General features: G+C 40.3%; 1 long non-coding RNA gene across 4 annotated transcripts in view; it reads left to right on the top strand.

Moving 5' to 3' along the window:
- The window catches only part of LOC307176896, a 139,950-nt gene that overhangs the window by 98,189 nt on the left and 19,500 nt on the right, over positions 1–22,261 (top strand). For all 4 annotated transcript variants that reach the window (XR_013824936.1, XR_013824937.1, XR_013824938.1 and 1 more), the window contains one exon: positions 18,901–18,979. This is a non-coding gene — a long non-coding RNA (uncharacterized lncRNA). The remainder of the gene's footprint in view (positions 1–18,900; positions 18,980–22,261) is intronic.

Raw genomic sequence — 22,261 nt, 5'->3', positions numbered from 1 at the left:
TCTGATACTATTGTGAATGGGATTGTATTCTTTATTTCTTTTTCAGATAATTGGTTGTTAATGTATAGAAATGTAACTAATTTCTGTATGTTGATTGTATATTCTGTTATTTCACTAAATTCATTTATTATTTGAGGTTTTTTTTTTTTTTGGTGGAGTTTTTAGGATTTTCTCTATATAAGATCATATCATTTGCAAACAAAAACAATTTTACTTCTTCCTTGCCAGTCTGGGCACTTTTTATTTCTTTTTCTTGCCTGATTGCCCTGGCTAGGACGTCCAGGACTATGTTGAATAGAAGTGGTGACAGTGGGCCACTTGTCTTGTTCCTGATCTTAGAGGAAAAGATCGGGTATGACCATCATATCATTGAGTATGATGTTGGCTGTGGGTTTGTCAGGTATGACCTTTATTGTGTTGAGGTATGTTTTTTCTATACCAGATTGGTTGAGTGTTTTTTCTTTTTTTCATGAGAGGATGTTTCTTTGTGCCATCTATTGAGATAATCTTATGATTTTTATCTTATTTAATTCATATAGTGTATCACACTGATTGCTTTGTATATGTGGATCATCTTTGCATTCCAGAGATAAATCCCACTTGATCTTGGTGTATGATCCTTTTAATGTGCTGTTGAATTCAGTTTCCTAATATTTTTTTGAATATTTCTGCATCTGCATTCACCAGGGGTATAGATTTATGATTTTCTTTTCTTGTGGTGTCCTTATCTGGCTTTGGTGTCAGGGTAATACCATCCTCATAAAATGAGTTTCTGCCTCTTCAGTTTTTTGGAAGAGTTTCAGAAGGGTTTACGTTAATTTGTCTTTAGTGTTCGGTGGAACTTACCAGTGAAACCTTCTGGTCCTGGGCTTTTCTTTGTTGGGAGGTGTTTGATTGCTGCTTCAGTCTTCTTACTCATTATTGGTCTATTCAGACTTTCTATTTCTTCATGATTCATTCTTGTTAGGTTGTAGGTTTCTAGGAATTTAACAATTTCTTCTAGGCTATCCAGTGTTTTGGTTTTATTGTTCATAGTAGTCTCTCATGATCCTTTGTATTCCTGTGGTATAAAACAGCAAAACAAACATAACAAAGAGATATAGTCAGGATTTCTATTGACGTATATATTTATAAACGTATCACAACTAATCAAGATTGTTCTGGATATTTTGGTCAATGCAACAAAAATGCATGAAAGGAGATAGAACTATTGCAAAGTTGACAACCTCACCACTACTTGAAATCACATAATTCCATGCTTAATGAATGCAAAAGAATCAATTGGATAGAAACCTAAAATTAAACATGAGTATTCAGTAAAGCGCGTGAATGCTAGCATACAACTAAAAGTGTTCTTGTAGAGCTTCTATAAGTTTGATGGTATAGAGATGAGAGAAGATGATGATAGCAAAGAAAACTAGAACAATCAGAAAAATAAAATCCAAAAATTCTACTAAGAATCTCCCAAAAGAGAATTATGTTAAACATACAGGAAAAAAACCCAGAAAACTTACTAAGAAACTTAAAAGTGAATTTTAAGGAATAGAGAAATGTGCCATGATCTTGAATAAGTAAATGAACTATGTTAAAGATATTAACTTTTCCCAAATTAACTTAAATTCTTAAAGTGTTAGTACAATTATTAGCCATGGGATAAAGGAAATAGGTTTCATGAGGATGCTGAGGGGGAGGGCTTAATAAAAGTTAGAAAAAGTTAGAATGGGGAGAATAAAAAAGAATAAGAATGTGGGAAATTAAGCCCTATCAGATGTAAAATGATACTTACTTATATTTAAGCATCCTGGTTCTGTTGCTAGCTTCAACGGGTGGAAGGAAAGCCCTTCTCTCCCTTTCTGTGTGTGTGTGTGGTGTGTGCATGTGTGTGATCACGAAAACACACCACACCAAAGAAGAATGGATAGTTTGATTAGTGGTACCAGGAAGAACATCTAATTACTTGGAAAAACTCAATTTTTGTTCTCATCTCATATCATATACCAAAACATAAATTAAACACTAAATTATCAATCTCTTGAAAAGAATTGAAGTCACAGAGGAAAACATCAATTAATTACATTTAACACACTGAAGTCAAAAGATTAAAATTATTAGAGCTAAGAAAACAATATGCTATATAAATGCCAGATAAAGTATTAGTTACTATAATATATAATAAGCTTTTGTAAACAAACAAAAACACCTAAATTAAAGCACTAATAAAAATCACCTAAGGTCAATTAACAAATTTCATACAAATGGCAAATCAATATAAAATCAAATACCATGTGCAATAGATTTGTAATAAATGGAACACAAGTTACATTCCTTAACTATTAACTATAAAATAGGAAACAATTAAAATATGACTAATTTATGGTCAGGAGGTATGGAGTTACAGTGATTGATAAATTTGATAGAACCTTTCTAGAAACACATTGGCCTGTGTGTTCCAAAAGCTTTTAAATGTTTTAAATTTTGAGCCCACAATTTCATATCTCAGAATCCAAGGTCACGATTAGAGATCTGGCCTGGATCGAAGTACAAAAATGGAAATATAATAGTACTACAGTTTGGAATCATGGAAGTGTTTTCAAAAGAATGGACAAGAATTCATAGCACATCCAAAAGATATTATTCAACCGTTAAGAATAGCGTTTTCGGGACTTCCCCAGTGGTGCAGTTGTTAAGAATCCACCTACCAATGCAGGGGACATGGGTTCGAGCCCTGGTCTGAGAAGATCCCACATGCCGTGGAGCAACACCTGTGGGCCACAACTACTGAGCCTGCGCTCTAGAACCTGCGAGCCACAGCTACTGAGCCTGTGTGCTACAACTACTGAAGCCTGTGCTCTAGAGCCCTCGAGCCACGACTACTGAGCCCACGTGCCACAACTACTGAAGCCCGCGTGCCTAGAGCCCATGCTCCACAACAAGAGAAGCCACAGCAATGGGAAGCGCGCGCACCTCAATGAAGAGCAGCCCCCACTCGCCGCAACTAGAGAAAGCCTGCGCGCAGCAACGAAGACCCAGCACAGCCAAAAATAAATAAATTAAAAAAATATATATGTAAAAAGAATAGTGTTTTCTGTCATTTTGTTTTTAATTTTTTATCATGCACAATTATCCATTTCATTAGTTGTAAAAATTATTAACTTATTAATTAACAAATACATCATTAAGTACCCATATGCTTTACTTGGGTATAAATAAATATAGAGAGAAAAATCACGAAATTATTATTCCCAAATTTAATCTTTGTTGTCTCTGGATAGTAATGTATTGATTTTATTTAACTCTTTAATCGTTTTATTCATTTCCTTTTTTTTCCAAATTAATTCAAATTTATAAAAATTAAGGGAGGGTATTAGACATACTTAGCGCTGATGAAATTCATAAAATGTGAAAATCAGACTTCGTCTAGAGTGTAGATTTGGTTTCACTGTAACGTTACATACAGAACAAAGAAAGTGGAGGGGGAAATAAATCTGCGTGCTCTCAGAAAGGTAATATGTCCAGGTAATACCAACTCTTCATTTCTGGTTGTGACACTGTTTATGCGATTTTTCTGAATCACTTCATAAGGCCTTAGTGGATTAAACAGAGTTTGTAGGTGTGTTGAACGGGTTATTATGGGTCCGGAGTGTGTATCGATGTGCCTGGTAAGGAAAATAAAACTGGGTGGAAGGATACGTTTGCTTTTTAAAAGGGGTCAGGGAGAGGCAGATAAAGAGATGCTGCAGATTGAGCTGCTTTGCAGGGGGAGAATGTCCCAGCCTGGCTGTGACGAGGCCAGTTAGGAGCACCCAGAAGAGTGGTGCTTTCACTGCACAGAACAGAGACTTTCACTGCAGACCAGCAAACATTTTGCGACTTTTGCCTGAACGCCTGTGAATTGTGATGTAGGCCACGCGCCGAAGTTCTAAGAAAGATCTGTGTTTCTTGCAAGCAGAACAATAAAATGATGCTGGTGGGTGATTTGTTCCCGGAATGTTGCGCCTCCGTCAGTTCTTGGAAAACACCTTTCTGAGCCTCTGCCTTGCTGTCCCGAGAGCATCCATGGCCTGGAGCCTGGGGAGGGGACGGCATGGGGGTGATTAAAAAAAAGAGCATTAGACTGAGGTCTCCCTCTCCATCTCCACAGGCTTAGGTGAATTCCACTAAAAATTGTATTGTTGTCACGAAAATGACACCAATTCCCCCTGCTGTCTATTATCTCTAAGGCGCTAGTATTTTAGCAACTAAATATTAAAATTTGAAATGCAGTGTAACCTGCTTTCTGCAACTCAACAAAAGCTTTCCTTAAGTAACATTATAGTAACTATTTACAAACATAGGGAGAAAATTTCCAACAAACCTTACTTTTTATGGTATCTACAATTTTTAGTATATTATTGTAGTCTCCTACTTGTAATCTATAGCTTTTAATGAATTTTATTCTCCTCTGTTCTTCTTTCCCTATTCCCTGTGTGTGTGTGTGTGTGTGTGTGTGTGTGTGTGTGTACACATACGTATCCTTCATTGTTTTCTGTTCTTAACATTTTTATGTCCCTTTATTGGAACACATTGTCTCAAAATCCTATAGATAATATAATTATCTGTAGGATTCATAAGGAAAAGATGTTCTAATCCTCCTTAAACAGAAGAAAAAAACTCACGAGAAAATACTTCAGAACACCTCCTAGGGAAATGGTGAGTTAGTGCCTGAATGCTGTAATGTATTAAGTATTAGCTAACAAAGTTTGTTTAAGAAAGATCATCTCAGCCTAATTTAAGTGTAATTCTAAGATAAGATAACATCCCTTGTAGAATGAAGGCTGTGGAGAGTTGAGGACCTGTCTGGAGGATCATTGAGTTGAACATTCGTATAACAGGTTGGGGACCTTGAAAGGAATGCACATTTGTGTCACTGGAGGACTTCAAAACTAGTGTCAAATGAATCTTTCCAGGCAAGGGAAGTGCTAATGTCTGAAAGGAGTACGCAGCCTACTGCACAGTACGCTGTGTCTATACAGCCCCTGCTGCTATGGGATAGTTATTATTGTCCAAAAAGAGGAATAAAAACTAGCACAGAGTTCCCATTTCTGGAATACACAAACTAGGGTCGGAGAGAACAGACACTTTCAAAGTCATTTCAAGGACTGATGTTTTAATACGTTTTAAAAAGAAATCAAATAGCTTCTTAAATGAAAGTGTAAGGTAAAGCAAGAGTTAAATTTTAGGCTGGAAAAAATTAAAGTCCTTCTACAATGTAGTGCTTCTCCGAAAGTAAAAAACTTAGATGAACTGTAAAGATCAAAAAGTGGGTGATCATATGATGACATCAGAGAAGATGAAAAATCGTATGAACGTAGTAACGTCTGCAAATTGTTGAGCTGATTCGAAAGCAGATAACGGAGTGGTAATTAAGTGCCTGGGTCTCCCGCAAGACAGTGTGCGGGTCAATAGTTAACTTTGGTTCTAGCTAGAAATACTGGTGCGTTGGCGCGGAGGATCCAGAAGTCTTTTCAAAGAAGCATACGCAAAGATTTCTAAAAAAACTACTGGAAAGCTTGTAAACCTGTAACACACACACACACACACACACACACACACACTCTCTCTCTCTCTCTCTCCCAAGAGTTCTCAACCAACCCCCTGATTATGCTGTTCATAATTGAAATGAATTCTGGGAATATTGTCTCTGTTCGTGGACTGGTGCACAGAATGTTGATGGAGGGACATCTCTGATGGAAAAGTCAGAGGAAATTGTTATGTGATTCTGCAGAGACTGTTGATTGCTTATAAAATTCTTCAGCTGGAAAGCCACTCCTTTGCAGAGCACGTGGCATGTCTGCGTTGTGGTCTGAGCGATGTCAAGGGTGCCCACCAAATACAGTTTAGATGGGTCAGCCATGTGGCCACGATACCTGATACCCGCTGATAACAGCCCTCCCCAGGACGATGCATCTCGTTGGAATTTGAAGTGACCTTTGGCTCACTGTATATCTGGGGAGGTGAGATTAAACACAAGGAGGTAAATGAATGTTCTAGAGGTGTTACGTGTTGTAACGGAAAAAGTATAAGCCTCAAAATTGAAACAAAATGAAACAAGCTCTCCCCCTCCCAGTTGGATGTGAAAGGCAGCTTCACCTGGACCTAATTTAGGACCTGGGACTTGCCACCCCCCGACTTCATCTGTGAAGGGGGAATGATAATACCAATCTGACAGTATTGGGAAGATTACATAAGACAATGTAGGAAAACCAACTGACTTACAGTAGGTGTTCAATATAGGATTGCTATAACTATCAAGTGAACGGTACAAACAATAACTGGAAATGGTTTCTGTGCAGTTCTTTGGATGAGATCTGTCGCTACTACTATCAGCTAGTTAGGAGACTAGGATTCTTCCTAGGTCCAGAGTTTGACACAGAACAAGGCAAGAATCTGCTCCTTCTATATGAATTATATTTTAGTTGAATCTGTACACTATCTATACTTTTTAATAAGTTTGAGAAAAGAATAATTTATCTTCGGTATAGACCTTAAACATGCATTTATAGGGCAATTTATCTTTGGGTGGGCTTCAAAGCAGATTGACCTGATTTAAATCATCCCTAGATGTGTGATCTTGGGACTACATTTCTTTGTTTCTCGATGTATAAGAGGACGATAATAATAATAATAATAATACTTACATCACAAGGTTGTTGTACCTGCACTAAAATATGTTAGTACATGTAAAGCAGATGTGGGCCTGACATGGAGTAAGTGCCTCATAAATGGCGGGGGGAATTATTTTGTTATTGAAAAGTTGCCCTCAGGATATAAAAGATATTTAAGAAGCGCACATGTGCTAATGCATTAGCTGTATATCCCGCATAAACAGGTGGGTCCCTGCCTGCAGACGTGACCTTAGTGTCATGGTCATAGAGCCACCATCACCTGCCAACTCACTGTTGGCAACAGGTAGTGTCTTTCAGGGGTGCAGCTGTGAAAATTCATCCAGTCCAGAGGGTTGTCATAATTCCTGTAACCTCCTTTAACACCTAATGGGACAGGACCAAATGCTTTATTGGTCAAAAAAGCTTCATTTAGCTGGTACTCCCACAGTCTGCCCAAAGAAAGAAGACCAAAGTCACATCGAGAGAGAGAAGTTTGTAATTCTCCCATTATGTACAATTTGTGGTCTAAAATCCATAAATATAATTTGGACCTCACCCTCTTGGGCTGGAAATATTTAATTACCTAGATTTGGCTAGTTTGGTAATTCATCTGGGTAAAGTGGAATTGGAAGCGATCTCCTCCTTTCAATAGTCCCACTGCCTTTAGAACCATCTTGGTGCTGGTGTTGGTTATAGGGACGGTACCCAGGTATTGCCGACACTCGGTGGTTGCCCAGGAATGGCCTTCTTCGGTGACTATGAGCAAAGGTGACTGAGTTTTCCCTGGGATAGGTGACGAGCTCAGGGCAGGCGCCTGAGTCAGGCAAGTCCAATTGCAGTGTTTGTAGATCAGACCTAAGACCCCCAGAAGACACTAGAACTCAGAGGTTAGTGCCCTGCGGTGCCCACCCTCCTACCTCTGTTATCCGACTCCTTCTCCCCGTGATGGGCGCTTGAAATCCCTCCCAAATCCTGTCCTTTTCCTTAGGCTGGTCAGCTTTGGATTCTCACAGCAATAGTTTTGCAGAATTTATTTTTTTTTTAAATTATACTTGTAGGCTGCAACGTAAGGATACAGACCAAAGCGTGGTAGGAGATCAGAATGTTAAATCAAAGAAATAATTTGTTTAATTTTAAAGCCTTCTTAAATTTATAAAGGGATGACCTTATGGTTTTATATCTTCCTGTATTTTTTGAAATGATATGATTTGCACAGAGATATAAGACTATTGTGTAAAATAGATATTGGATAGAATAAAACAAACCGTGAACTTTCAACCCAACGTTGTAAACTGTAAAATAATATTGCAGAACATTCTGCAAGAGTTTATGTTTAAAATTCAAAGTTAGTTTACCTTAGCATCTGTTTTCCTGCGGGGTGAAAATACTGTATTCTTATAACCTCTTAAACTTAGAACAAGATAAAAGGACGTACATTAGTTGTTCATAAAAGTTGTTTCTTACTACTTTCAATCCTTTTTTTTTTTTGGCCATGAGACATTCAATTCACCATGAATAGGTATGTTGAAATATTTGGGAAGATTCTTTTCCCCTTGAATATAAACTGTAAGTTCTCATGATGCCATGTGGTGGAGCTGGTGGACAAAGTTTAAGGCATTGTTTTCATTGTTTTGCTGGTTGCTATGTTTGAGGTTTTATTTTTTACCACATTTATTACCATGTTAAGTCTGATAAATTTCCTGTGAAACCTACTGTTTACTTTTGTATTTCTCTTCGAAATTCTCATGCATAGTCTTAGTGGCTTAGTTCTCGCAGAGTTGCAGCAATAATAATAGCCATAATGATTTTTCAGTCAGAGGTGATACCTCTTCAGAGAAGGCAAGTTGTGGGACATCCTGCAGCCTCAGTTACTCTACAGGTATTTGGAAAGTAGGATGGGGTTTCGTAGGGCATAACATCATAGCGCACCCTTTAAGTGAATGCATATACTTAGGGTTTAGATACTCAGAGAAGATTCATTACATGTATATTTCATTCACTGACTGTTCCTCAAAGAAAACAATCAATATTATTCTAAAACTAGCATGTTAATAATTTGAAATCAAGAAACATTTGTTCAGTTAGTCTGTGGAACAGGGCTCCTGGAGACCTGCTCAGCTTTGTTCGATACAACTTTTATTACATTAATACAACGATGAGAAAAGAAGAGATGCCTGTGTAACAGGCAGAATTATACCAGGTTGTGTGAGAATATAAACATTAATAAAATAATTTTATTTCATACATAGAGCTTATAATCTGTTCTTTAAAATAACACAAGTTTATAAAAAAGGTTAAATTAAACTGAATATTAAAATATTATTCCAGAACAGAATTAAAGGCCTGTCACAGGAAAATAGATATTTGGGAACCAAATGAATTTTAGGAACACGGCTTGGAGTATGAATAGGAATTTGTGTTGTGCAGAAAGAATAAGAGGGTGCAGATGCAAAATTAACAGCCATCTGTATACTTCTGATTATAAATGAAAAGAAAAAAAGTTCTTAAAAAACGCTTGATCGAATAATATCATTCATTGAGTTACTGAAAGCCAATGGCTACACAAAATGTTTAGATGCATTTAAGATACAGTAGGCCTGAGTATATGGGGGTTTCCCCAAAACATCTAAAAATATAAAGATAAATATTTTCCCTCTGTAGACAGAGCACATGGTTTTTAAAAAGAGTCACATCCAATTAAATACTGTCAGTTAATTATAAACTAATTCTTGGCTATAAAATTTAACGTAACATATATTACTTGAGTATTACAGAGAGACTAAATGTCTCCAGAAGGAATTAGCTCTTACCACATGTTCCAGGATCAAGGGCATCAGGTAGTGTCATCGCAAACCAAGAAAAGTTAAAGGGAAACTGAGTTTTCCTCCAAAATTTGTTGAAGATCACACTACCAGCAATGTTAGAACGAGCCCAATAAGAAATAACAGGAGCCATTTGTAGTGTCAGCTACGCATTCAAAGCCCAGGGTTTACTGACTGCCCACGGTAACCCTGGGCTGCACCGAATCCTTTTACTAATAAGGAAACTTTGCCTCGCGACAGTCGTAATGTGCCCAGGATCCTAACTGAGCCTCAGCTTCATATCTGTCTGACACAAATCATATTCTTTTTTTTTTTTTTTGCGGTACACGGGCCTCTCACTGTTGTGGCCTCTCCCGTTGCGGAGCACAGGCTCCGGACGCGCAGGCTCAGCGGCCATGGCTCACGGGCCCAGCCGCTCCGCGGCATGTGGGATCTTCCCGGACCGGGGCACGAACCCGCGTCCCCTGCATCGGCAGGCGGACTCTCAACCACTGCGCCACCAGGGAAGCCCACAGATTCTATTCTTTTAACCACAATGCAGATAGATTTCATTTTGAGCCCTGGGTAACTAAGACAGAGGATGTCATTAACAAGAGGAGAAACAGAATTGGGAAGAAATAGGATGAGTTTGGTTTAAAACATGTATCATTATATTTTTAGCAGGAAGACAGCATAAGGAACATGCAGGCCATTACATCGCACAAATGCACAAATGTTTAACAAGCAACGATTCAGCATAAATTACATAGCAGGGACTTCAACAGATACTGAAGCTTCAAAGCATAAGCTTAAAATCAAGGGGTGAAGAGAGACATGTGAAACAACTACAGAAGGGCACTGGGAGCGTTTTAATGGACTCTACGTGTATTCTATATGGGAATAAAAGGAGGTGCAGCTAATTCTGACTAGGCACAAGTATAGTATAAGTACCAAGATTTTTTTGGCCACACTGCGCGGCATGCAGAACTTCCCTGACCAGGGATCGAACCCGTGCCGCCTGCAGTGGAAGTGCGAAGTCATTTTTTTAAAAAAAATAAATTTATTTATTTATTTTTATTTTTGGCTGTGTTGGGTCTTTGTTGCTGCGTGGGCTTTCTCTAGTTGCGGCGAGCAGGGGCTACTCTTCGTTGTGGTGCGCAGGCTTCTCATTGCAGTGGCTTCTCGTTGCGGAACACGGACTCTAGGCACGTGGGCTTCAGTAGTTGTGGCGCACGGGCTTAGCTGCTCTGTGACATGTGGGATCTTCCCGGACCAGGGCTTGAACCCGTGTCCCCTACATTGGCAGGCGGATTCTTAACCACTGCGCCACCAGGGAAGTCCTGGAAATGTGGAGGCTTAACCACTGGACCACCAGGGAAGTCCTGTACCAAGATTATTAATACACAATCTTGTAAGCATGAGTGAAGGAAGGCTTCATCCAAGAGGCAACATTTGAGCTGGGTCTCAAAAATGAATAGGAGTTTAGTGGGCCCGTAAGGTAGTGGGCGAGAGGAGGAAAATTCTAGTCAAAAGAAATAATTTCTAATGCAGTAGTTTTGTGATATGGAGGTCATCATATGATTCTCTTAAGGTCAAACAACTACTTAGTGCGAAATTCAAGATATAGCTCTGGCATTGGCAAACCGCAGCCCAGGGTGAAATAAGACTTTCTGCCTGTTTTGTAAATAAAGTTTGACTGGAATGCTGCCACCCTCATTTGTTAGGTATTGTCTGTGGCTGCGTCTACCCTGCAGTAGCAGAAGAGAGTATTTGCAACAGAGACTGTGTAGCCAGCAAAGCCTAAAACATTTACTCTTTGGCCCTTTAAGAAGAAGTTTGCCAACTCCTACGCTAAGATCTCAGTTCAGCCTTTTCTTCAGTACACAACTCCAAGGACGATATTGGTGGAAATGCAGGGTGACATGTAAAATAGGTTATGATCAGATATATATTTTGAAAGTGACAATCATAATGGTGACATTTAATATCCTAAAATTAAACGAGGCCTCTTAAAATTCAAATATCACGCAATGTAGGAGAGCATCGGCAAAGAATCCAAGGGCATATCCACGTTTAGGAACCAGGGTCAAGGAGAGAAGGTCTAGCGAAACCAGCAGGAGGAGAGGAGAAGTCAGAAACCACAGGAAATGAAACGGAGCGAATTCAGAGGCCGGAGTGATGAATCCCAGCTGGAGAAAGTCCAAGGGGTGGAGAAGACTTGCATTTGGGATTTGAAGCTCCCTAGAAGTCCCCTTAGCTGATGGAGTCACAAATTCTGGTAACACTTTTCCTCCACTGAAAAGAAAAAAAAAAAAAAACCTCATCATGGAGCAAAATTTCACGAGGTACTATTTACATGCAATTTTCATTATATTGTATTACACATTTTACAAATGGGAATCAGAAGTTCTTGTTTGCATGTGACACATGATTAGAGAAACGGTGGAGGCACTCTCAGGAATGAGCTCAGAGTTAGACGGCCTAAAATGTCTAAGAGTTTCCAAGGGTGAAAAACAGATCACGTAAAAAGAATGAACTACCAGATTGGCCCTGGATTTCTCAAACAGCAGTGCCTCAAGCTAGAAGACAATGGAACAAAACCTTAAAATGCTGAGGCAATTTAGAATTTCATACCTAGCCAACTATCAATCAAGAATGAGTATAATAAAGACATTTTCAGACATGCAAGTTCTCGAAAAAATGACCTGCCAAGTACCATTTCTCAGGGAACTCTGGAAAATGTCTTCCCCTAGACTGAAAAGTAATCCTAGAGAGAGAAAGTCACAGGACCAAGGGGACAGAATCCAAATCAGAGCAGAAGTCAAGGGAATTCTTTTGGCAAAGGTAGAAAGAAGTCCAAGCCTGACTGCGGCGGCACTAGGGCGCCTGGGCTTTTGGAAAAGAAGAATCAGTAACAACAAGCTTGTGCATTTGCCCTTCAGCAGTTACTAAGGGCCTAACACCGGGCACTTGCTGGGGAGAAAATATTAACACATAATAATACACGTGTTTAATTGTTTAAAGAATTTCTAGAAGGATGTTACTACCCTGGTTTCATATACATTTCCTTCTGTGCTCTCACAGAATTTTAACATTATAGAAATTAAGATAAAGGACTGTGGTTGTTTTTCTGTATTCCATTTGTATTGAAGAATTTCTTAACTCTTAATTAATCGACTGAAAGTGAAGTCATATCGCTAAGTAGAAATCTGGGGATACGGCCATATGCTTTTTAATGTTCAGTTTCAGGAAATACCACCCAGGAGCTTCCTTGTGTTCACCTGTAGTTTTCAAATAAGCCTATGAGAGGAAGTATTTGGGGGGAGATTTTCAGTTAAGCGATGGCGGGAGGGGTGTCATGAGTCTGGGGTCCGAGCCCTAGAGGGCTGACCCGTGATGCTGGAGGTCAGGGGAATGTGGGCAGTCGTGTCAGAGTCCCAGCAGCCTCCCATACCACGAACAGTAAGCTCTGCTCTTCCTCGTTCTCTCTGGATAAACGGTTTAAAATCCCTACCTCAAGTCTGTCCTAAATGAATCCAGGCAGCATTAACATTTTTTTTTTTGCGGTATGGGGGCCTCTCATTGCTGTGGCCCCTCCCGCCGCAGAGCACAGGCTCTGGACACGCAGGCCCAGTGGCCATGGCTCACGGGCCCAGCCGCTCCGCGGCATGTGGGATCTTCCCGGACCGGGGCACGAACCCGTGTCCCCTGCATCAGCAGGCGGACTCTCAACCACTGCGCCACCAGGGAAGCCCAGCGTTAACTTTTTATTAAGTGCCAAAGAACAACACCAGCTGTCCTCTGTGGTTTTAGATTGTGGTCATGCAGGATGGTGGCCGGCCCCACTGAAAAAACTGCAAAATACTGCTGCATTATTTCTCGGTGATCATACATTCTTGCGGACACAGAGGTGACAGCCGCTACGTCATTTTGACGGCTTCACTGCCAATCTTAAAACAGCTAAACAAATGCATATATACTTGTTCATAAAACAAAATGTAAGTCACAGGCTCCGAATCAGTCTTTCAAAGTGAAAACTTAAGAGCGATCCAGAACATAACTGCTAAAACCTGAGGATTTATACGGTTTTCGTTCTTTAAAGAGCCATGTATAAAAAACGTTCATAGAAACAGCAAATATCAAAAGAAGCATTAGAAAGCATTACACTGTTATTAACTATTCAGAAGGAAAATGAATAAATGAGAAAGAAAGCTTACTTGGTCTTAATACTATTGAAGTTTGATTAGAGGTCATATAAGCCCAGCACATTTTGGTCCCAAATTGGGGTGATGCTCTTAGGACATTCACTGAATTGTAACTGGGGAGGGGGTTTATGGAGGGGGTAAAAGTTAACATTTAAAAAGTACATTAGGGCTTCCCTGGTGGCGCAGTGGTGAAGAGTCCCCCTGCCAATGCAGGGGGACACGGGTTTGAGCCCTGGTCCGGGAGGATCCCACATGCCGCAGAGCAGCTAAGCCCATGCGCCACAACTGCTGAGCCTGTGCTCTAGAGCCCGCGAGCCACAACTACTGAGCCCGCGTGCCACAACTACTGAAGCCAGCGTGCCTACAGCCCGAGCTCCTCAGCAGCAGAGGCCACTGCAACGAGAAGCCCGCGCACTGCAACGAAGACCCAGTGCAGACAAAAAAAGAAATAATAAATAAATAAAATTTTTAAAAAGTGCATTAAAAAATTCTTTCTCTAGTCTCAACTGGTGGGTGATCTTGCCCTTCAGGGGACATTTGGAAATTTCTGGAGACAGTTTTGGTTGTCTTCCCACTGAGTGGGATTGCCATGAGTATTACCACTATCTAGTAGGCAAATGCCAGAGATGCTGCTAAACAAAAAATTATCCAGCAAAATATTCACGATGCCGAAGTTGAGAAACCCTGTTTTGTCCAGAGGTCACGGATTCATGGGCTCTTCAGTTAGGGAGGGACTTGGAGCATAAATGTCCTAATCTACCATACAGATTCCTATAATGCTGCAATCCCATAAGGCAGTCTTTTTTGAGGTTAGAATTATTGATGTTTTGTTTTCCTGTGTCATTTGTTCCCGTCGACCACGTCTATGAAAACACCAAATTTAAGATTTTTTAAAATGCAGCTCAGACTACATAAATGGTCAATCATTGATTGGCCTTAAATTAATAATCACCTGGCCCAGATTTACCCAAGCATTTCCACTTGACGTTTGAAGCTCAGAGTCATGCCCTCTTCAGCATCTTAGACGCTGGAAAGCACTTCATCAAGCGCTAAAGTTAATTAACATGTCTACGTGAAACGTGGGTATCTTTAAGTATAGAGTCGTAGGCTCTTTACGTGAAGAAATGTTTTCAAGGTGAGAACACCTCAGAGCGCGTGGCACTGGATGTGAGATACCTCCCCAAGCAAAATCCGTAAGAAAGTAGCTTGTTAAAGCGCGTGAATGAAAATTTAAGTGCAAGAGTAACCAGAATTCTCTGCTAGGTTGCCAAGGATGCAACAGTGATACTGTTGCATCCTTGGGCTTAAATTTCCCGCAAACTAATTCAATCCTGCCCTTCCTCAGAAATAAGTTTTTCCTTTAAAATTTTTTTTAAGCTACAATACATCAAAGGGTTGTATTCCTAGGTGACAGTGGACATCCCATCCCACTCTAAAAAGTTGGCTGACATCCCCTGGTGAACGGGGGTCTACACCTCTGTCGTGATCAGGGTTTGACAGTCCTGTATTTTCAAAATAACTCCAGAGGGGCTTCCGTGGTGGCGCAGTGGTTGAGGGTCCGCCTGCCGAGGCAGGGGACACGGGTTCGTGCCCCGGTCCGGGAAGAGCCCACATGCCGCGGAGCGGCTGGGCCCGTGAGCCATGGCCGCTGGGCCTGCGCGTCCGGAGCCCGTGCTCCGCAACGGGAGAGGCCACAACAGTGAGAGGCCCGCGTACCGCAAAAAAAAAAAAAAAATACTCCAGAGAGTTCCTTGGCCTTGGGAGGAGGCTATTTGCCAGTGAAAAACACTCCAGGGCCTCCATCTCTGCTTCTGCAGTTGAAGGTTGGACTGGCTGAATTCTCGAAGTCTCTTTCCACCCTGCAACTCAGTGAAGCTACACATGAGAGCCTGGGAATGGAAATAACGCTGTCCTCATGCCACAAGAAAATTCAAAGTTGAATTTTAAAAACAGCACTTGACAGGAGGCATAGAATCAAATCAACTATTTTTCTTTTCATTTTCTTATTTTTCCCCCTTTTCGAGAAGTCTTGATACCAAGGGAACTATCAGCCGTCCTTATAAAAACAAAACACAAAAAATAGATGAATTCACTTTAGCTTCTTATTGTTTGAGTCATACTTTGAAAATCACTCATAGGGCACACCCGCTCTGGGCGTCCAGGCAGACATTTTAAAAGGAGGAGATTTTTGGTCCATGAAGTAAGACTAGAGATATTCATCTCTGTTCACTAACTGTCTAGACATGGGAAACATCTGGGAAAAAGACCAGTATTTTCATATAAATTTCCTTCCATGCTTCTTCTAGGCTGTGCTCAGGAAACTGCTTACTGCTGGTCTCCCTGATAAAAATCGTCAGACTCACAACCTCTTTCCTTTATGTGCTTATCAGCTCCTTCTTTCTGCTACCTTCCTAGTCAATGTGAAAGGGAAAGAATTCTTTTTTTTCTTTTCAAACTGATCATCTGTGCAAACATTTTCCTCTGTTCAATGGCCTTTTGCATATACTTTGAGTTGCAAAGGCTGTCGCTTTCTAAATCCTCCTGAATATGCTAGCTCAGTCAAGAAAATGTGTAACACAGGTGCCTGGTCTCAGCCTGAGTCGTAAGAATCCTTGGTGATTTGACTCTCCCTCGTCCACAGAGAGTTTCCTGATCACCCAACCTCTCAGACAGCCCTCACTGCCTAACCCATAGCAACCACTGTTTTAATTAATTGGTCCTGACAGCGTGTTTCCCTTGTATTATTAGATTTTTTTGAAATGTGGATATGCCTTGTCGACTCAGATGGTTGCGAGAGGACAGATCCCGCAGTGCACACGCGTGTGTGTGCTCCTGAAGACGTTCCATACACGGGGTCGATTCCTGATGCAACCACATTTCATGCCCAGTAGAACGGATGGCTTGCAGGCCCCTCCCTTTGACATTCCCCACAGTGAACCCATGGAAAGGAGGAAATGCTTGCAAATCTGTACATGATCCTTGCTACAACTGACGGCACAGCCTAAATCTGTTTCATTGTTCAAGTCCGCATGGCAGGACTGTACTTTGAAGACATAATGATTTTTATCAAGTGGGTTGTGAATGATTGAACACTGGTGTTGGAAAGAGTCTGGGAGATCACCTGATGAAGTGGTTCCCAGAGCAAAGTTGTAAGACAGTTTCTAAACGCAGTCGTGTAATGCAGTTCAGACTGAAAACATCAAGACTCTCTGCTTTTGACTAAAGTTACATCCATTAAGGATGGTAACAATGATTATTTCATCCTCATACGAAACCCTGATTAGTTAGTTAGGTAGACAGACATATATCTATTACTGATTAATAAAAGGTAGATAGATTTTATTAATATTGTATTATTATTAATAACTACAAGCCAATAAGCACAAAAACATACTTAAAAGTATAGCTGTTACAGAGGAAGAAAAGAGAATGTAAAGAACTGTGGTGCTGAAGAAGTGGTCGACCGTACATCTAGCCAAGCCTTATTTAGATGGGGCGTAAAAAATCTGAAATCCAAAGAAATTAATATTTGAGGGCACAGAGGTGAAGTTGGCAGGACTCACATCCCGTAACTATAAATTAGTTGCTTTTACAGTTTATCTTTTTATAGCCTTTTAGGAATGAACCAATAACCAAGTTAAAAAAAAAGTAAGATGACAAATCCTTTGAGATGCTAAAGCTGTCTGAGAATGTGGTAAGAGTTGTGCTGAAAGAAAGTCATCAAGAGTAAGCTTTCATCCCTGAGTTTAAAGTATAATTCATTAGACACCTAGTGGGAAGCAGCCGCATTGCACAGGGAGATCAGCTCGGTGCTTTGTGTCCACCTAGAGGGGTGGGATAGGGAGGGTGGGAGGGAGACGCAAGAGGGCGGGGATGTGGGGATATAAGTATGCGTATAGCTGATTCACTTTGTTACACGGCAGAAACAAACACAGTGTAAAGCAATTATACTCCAATAAAGATGTTAAAAAAACAAATTTTAAAAAATACGTTTTTAAAATGTGAAAGTAGTTTGCAAAACTCTGTGTACAGTAGGGATCTACTTGGGTTGTATAAAGATTTTCTATGCTTACACATGAAGAGAAAATTTCTGGAAGGATACGTAAGAAATTATTGATGATTTTTTTTTATGCTGTTTTTTTTTTTTTTTTTTTTTTTTTTGCGGTACACGGGCCTCTCACTGTTGTGGCCTCTCCCGTTGCAGAGCACAGGCTCCGGATGCGCAGGCTCAGCGGCCATGGCTCACGGGCCCAGCCGCTCCGCGGCATGTGGGATCTTCCCGGACCGGGGCACGAACCCGCGTCCCCTGCATCGGCACGTGGACTCTCAACCACTGCGCCATCAGGGAAGCCCTTTTTTAACATTTTTGATGATGATTATTTGTGAGGAGTGAAATGATGGGGTACTTTATCTTTCACTTTATAGTTTCCTGTGTTGTTGAAATTGTCATAAGCATGCATGACTTTTATAATTTGTTTAATAAAACATTTTAAAAGACTAAAAAAAATAAAATAATGTATAATTCATGTTAAATAGTTGATCGACATGATGAATTATAACGTTTGCATTCATAATTTTTCTTTGTTCTGTAGGAAAGTTAATAATTAAAAAATCTTATGGAAATGGTTAGTGGGGAAAATATCACTGATGTATTGAGACAGTGGTGTTTGGTCAGGTACAGGGCTGGTGTGGAGGGTAGATTTCTTTATGAAAGACTAAAGTGATGAATTGCAGGAAGTAGTCAATTAAGAAGAAAAATTTACTCTTTCCATCTCATTTAACTTCTTCTAAATTATGACCATGAACCAGCATGCAATTCTGTTTGGTGAAGCTTAATCTCTATCGCCTTACAGATAATCCACACTGCAGCTGATAGGGTAGAAATTCATACTCAGGGCTGGACTTAGCTCTCAAGAGTTAGTTAGATTTATTGTATGAATAACTACAAATAAAGGAAAATCACTTTCTCTGCTAGCAGATAATGGATTTTAATGACTTTTGGGAGGTTTAAGAGTGTGATTCTCTACCACAATAGTGGGAAGGAGAAAAATTATTTTTTCTCTCTAGCAACTGGTAGCCCTACGTATGAGTACAGAAGACGAACATAAAAAAAAAAACCCAGCAAATTAATCTTTATGCTCTATATAACTTAGGGAAAATATATATTAACATGTGACCATGTTAAAGTAAGACAAAAATAAATAAACTTTTTTAAAAAGCTAAGTTAAAATACCACTGTTTCATTTTCAGACCATGACCTGTACTTTTTTCCCTGAGGCGTCTAAGCTGAAAATGATCACCGAAGTGAGGTCTCTATACACCAACATTTGTAAGTACATAGAGAAGGAGCCGCAAGGCCATTTAATACTGAGAATTATTTTTAAAAGATTGCATTAACTGTTTACTTCTAGAAGAAACAAATATTAAATTTAAAAGCTGTCTAATTGGCATGTGATCTTAGAGTACTTTTGCTGGCGAGATGAGAATATTTTAGTATTTCCCCTGAAAGAGCTTAGTTTTAATTTTATTTTTAGCATCTTTCAACCAAGACATCAAATTAAGGTTTTTAAAAGCTCTTTTATTTAGAGGTCATTCTTTGTGATTCAGATTCTCCAGTCAACACGTAATTTCCATGTTCATCGTGGAAGCAGGAATATAATTAAATGAAATCTGCAGACAGGCTCTAGATTTTATTTCAGCCCCAACTGCAGTGTTCTACCACACTCAACTCTTACCAGAAATGCTGAGGTCTAATAAAGTGGGAGGATTTAATTAAATCTCCTTTAGAATCCTCCCCAAACTCTGGTTAGGTTTGCTAAACAGTGGAAATAGTCCACATCTGGGTAACAATAATTTGGGACTTCACTAGTGTACACGGTAGATCATGCTTTAAAGATAGAATTAGATCCAATATACTGGGACTAAGAATCACGAGGAATGATAAACAGGTTTAACTGATAGGTTGATAAATGGCAGTGAAGATGGACTGATAAGTAGACACTTGGTCACTCACTGGACTGTTTATAGAATGAGGCCTTCCATTAATTGAAACTTGAGGTCAGAAATGAATAATTAAGGTAGTGCTTTTTAAAATTTCATTTTGCTTTATTTTGCTTTGAAGAACATCTCCCTGTTATAGACACCAGTGCATGTTTATCCCATAGCGAATCAGGTTTAGTAAATAATATTTGTATTTTCTTGGAGGTTCTTGATGCTGTAGTAGCGTGGATTGGAATGTCAGTGGTTGTGGTACAGGGCTAAGGATGTAAAGGGTTGAGAAAACTGAGGGGATGCTCCTGATGGAATGGGTTCAAGTGCAAGCCCAGCTGTGGAGGTGGAGACGTTGCCAAGGCTGGGCACTGAGAGGAGAAACGCTGCTCTGAGCTGTTGTGGGAGCAGCTTCAACAGACCGGAGCTACTCGTTAATTCTAAGATATTTTGCTTTCAAGAGCAGACCGCTAACCTCAACTCTGCAAAAACCCCTAATTCCACAGTCATAAATACAGTTATAGCTACTGAATATTACTTCATTCCAGGCACATACTAAGCGTGCTTGGTACATTTCAACATCTCATCATCCAAACAACGCTACGTGATGGATTTCGTTGCTATTTGCCATGGATTTCGTTGCTCTTTGCCTCTTACTAAGAGGAAAAGGAGGCACAGAAAGGTTCTGTGATGTGTGAATGGTGATGCAGCTATTAAATCACAGTGCCGGGGCTTGGTTCAAATCTGAGTGTCCAGCGTGGGACTCTAGACTCAACCAGTACCATCTATTAGTAAAGAAACTAGCTTCCTTGTGCCTGGAAAGAGCTGTTCTGTCCCCTGGCAGGTGCCCACCCTACACAGAAATAAAATCTCCCTCACCTTTTGCATCCTAATATTTATCCTAATATCATGAACCTAGTATTTTGTCTTCCTTCGTGAAGTGAATAATGGTAGAATTTTTACTTGTCTCGTGTATTGGAAATGACATTATTACACTGTTTATCAGGGCTGATTTTTATCCAACTCAGATGATCTTAAGTAAACATGGGAACTTATTACAAGGATGCTGAGGTGCCTCATAAAACGCAAGACTGGAAAGCAGTCTAAGCTGAGGGACACTGAACGAGGGTGGCGTTTTCACATCTTATTCGTGTGTCTCCCTGTGTCTGTCTGTCACTCATTCTCCACATTGGTTTTCTCTGCTTTCCATGCAGAAGGATAAGATTGGGCGAATATAATCTATTCCTTGAATCCAAAATTAAGTTACAAGTTCAGCAGGTATTCCCAGCTTTATAATGACATACGAGTCATTAATTTTACACTGCAATTGCCTTTCCTTCTCATTCCTCAAGAGAAAATGAATTAATGGCTCCCTCTGGACAGTTCTACATAAATGGAATTCTGTTCATCTATTCCATGTTGCCTAAATGATAAGATTTGACTTCGGCGTTAAAGTTATAGTGATAGTAGGGTTGACACTTCAATTTTAAAGGCTCAAAACTGCCAAGTATTTCTCCTTACATTATATTTCAGAGCCAAGCATGAAATAAAATGCTTATTGGGCATCTACTGTGCTCCTGAAGCTGTGCTAGCAGAATATAGTTCGTAATTCCTGGTCTCCTTCAAATACGTCTGATTGGGTGGAAGTAGCAAAACCAAACTATCCTGAAAACAAGTATGTGAAATAAATAATAAATAGTATAAAAATCGAAACATACAATTGAAAAATATTTGCCATTGACAGACATGCCCTGTCTCATCTGAGCCTCACAGCAAGCTCTGAGGACAGTGTCGCAGTTCACCGATGCTGAGCTGTCCCCGTGGGGAGTGATCTGCAGCGAGTCCCCAGTTAGAAGTGGTAGAATTGGTCCTTGAGCCCGTACCTTCCAAATCTAACTCCATACCATTTTCCATTTTCCAGTGGTTCTGTGGCCTTTAAAGTAATATCAGAGTCCAATAGTCAGGAAATAAGGGGGGGAGGTGGTTAGAAAAACATGAATAGATTTAATGGAATGAGAAATTGAGGAGTATATTAGTTTAGGCTAATAAAAGAAGTGACAGAAGATAAACTCACAAGGAGTTAGCAAAAGAGGACTGTTTTAGAGAAAGTCTGCTTGTCTTTGGGTGCTTTTGTCTCTGGAGCTTGGACAGCAGTAAGAGAGAAGCTGGGAAACAGTTTTGGGGACGTGTGTGCGGGTTCCTTAGAAACCAGGCTGGACAGGATTCGTGGAGGTGACCAGGGTGACAGGGATCCAGTAGCCTGATAAGGACAGCCTTGTTCAGGAATCAGCTTACGAGGCCAAACAAGTCACTGACCAGAGAGGGGCAGAGAGGTGTGAGGATTTAGGGACCGGGAAGGAGAATGGGGCAGAGTAAAAACAGAAGTTCTCCGGGAAGGAGAACATTGGGAGGCAGGGTCGGTGTCCTGAGTGAAGGTCGCCGAAGACCGTACTGCCCCTCCCCAAGCACTTGTATCTAAGGAAGAATGAAGGTCGGAGCCAGGTCAGCCTCAGGACCAGAGCAGGGGTATCACCGACTAGCCAGTACTCTCTTCTGTAATTTTCCTTGTAACTGAACATGTCTTTTTTGTAGAAAACCCATTGAATGTGTGTGATGTGCTTGG

The sequence above is a fragment of the Stenella coeruleoalba genome (genome assembly GCF_951394435.1).
Source record: "Stenella coeruleoalba genome assembly, chromosome: 18".
NCBI classification, from domain to species: Eukaryota; Metazoa; Chordata; class Mammalia; order Artiodactyla; family Delphinidae; genus Stenella; species Stenella coeruleoalba.
This window is presented reverse-complemented; position numbering and strand designations above follow the sequence as displayed.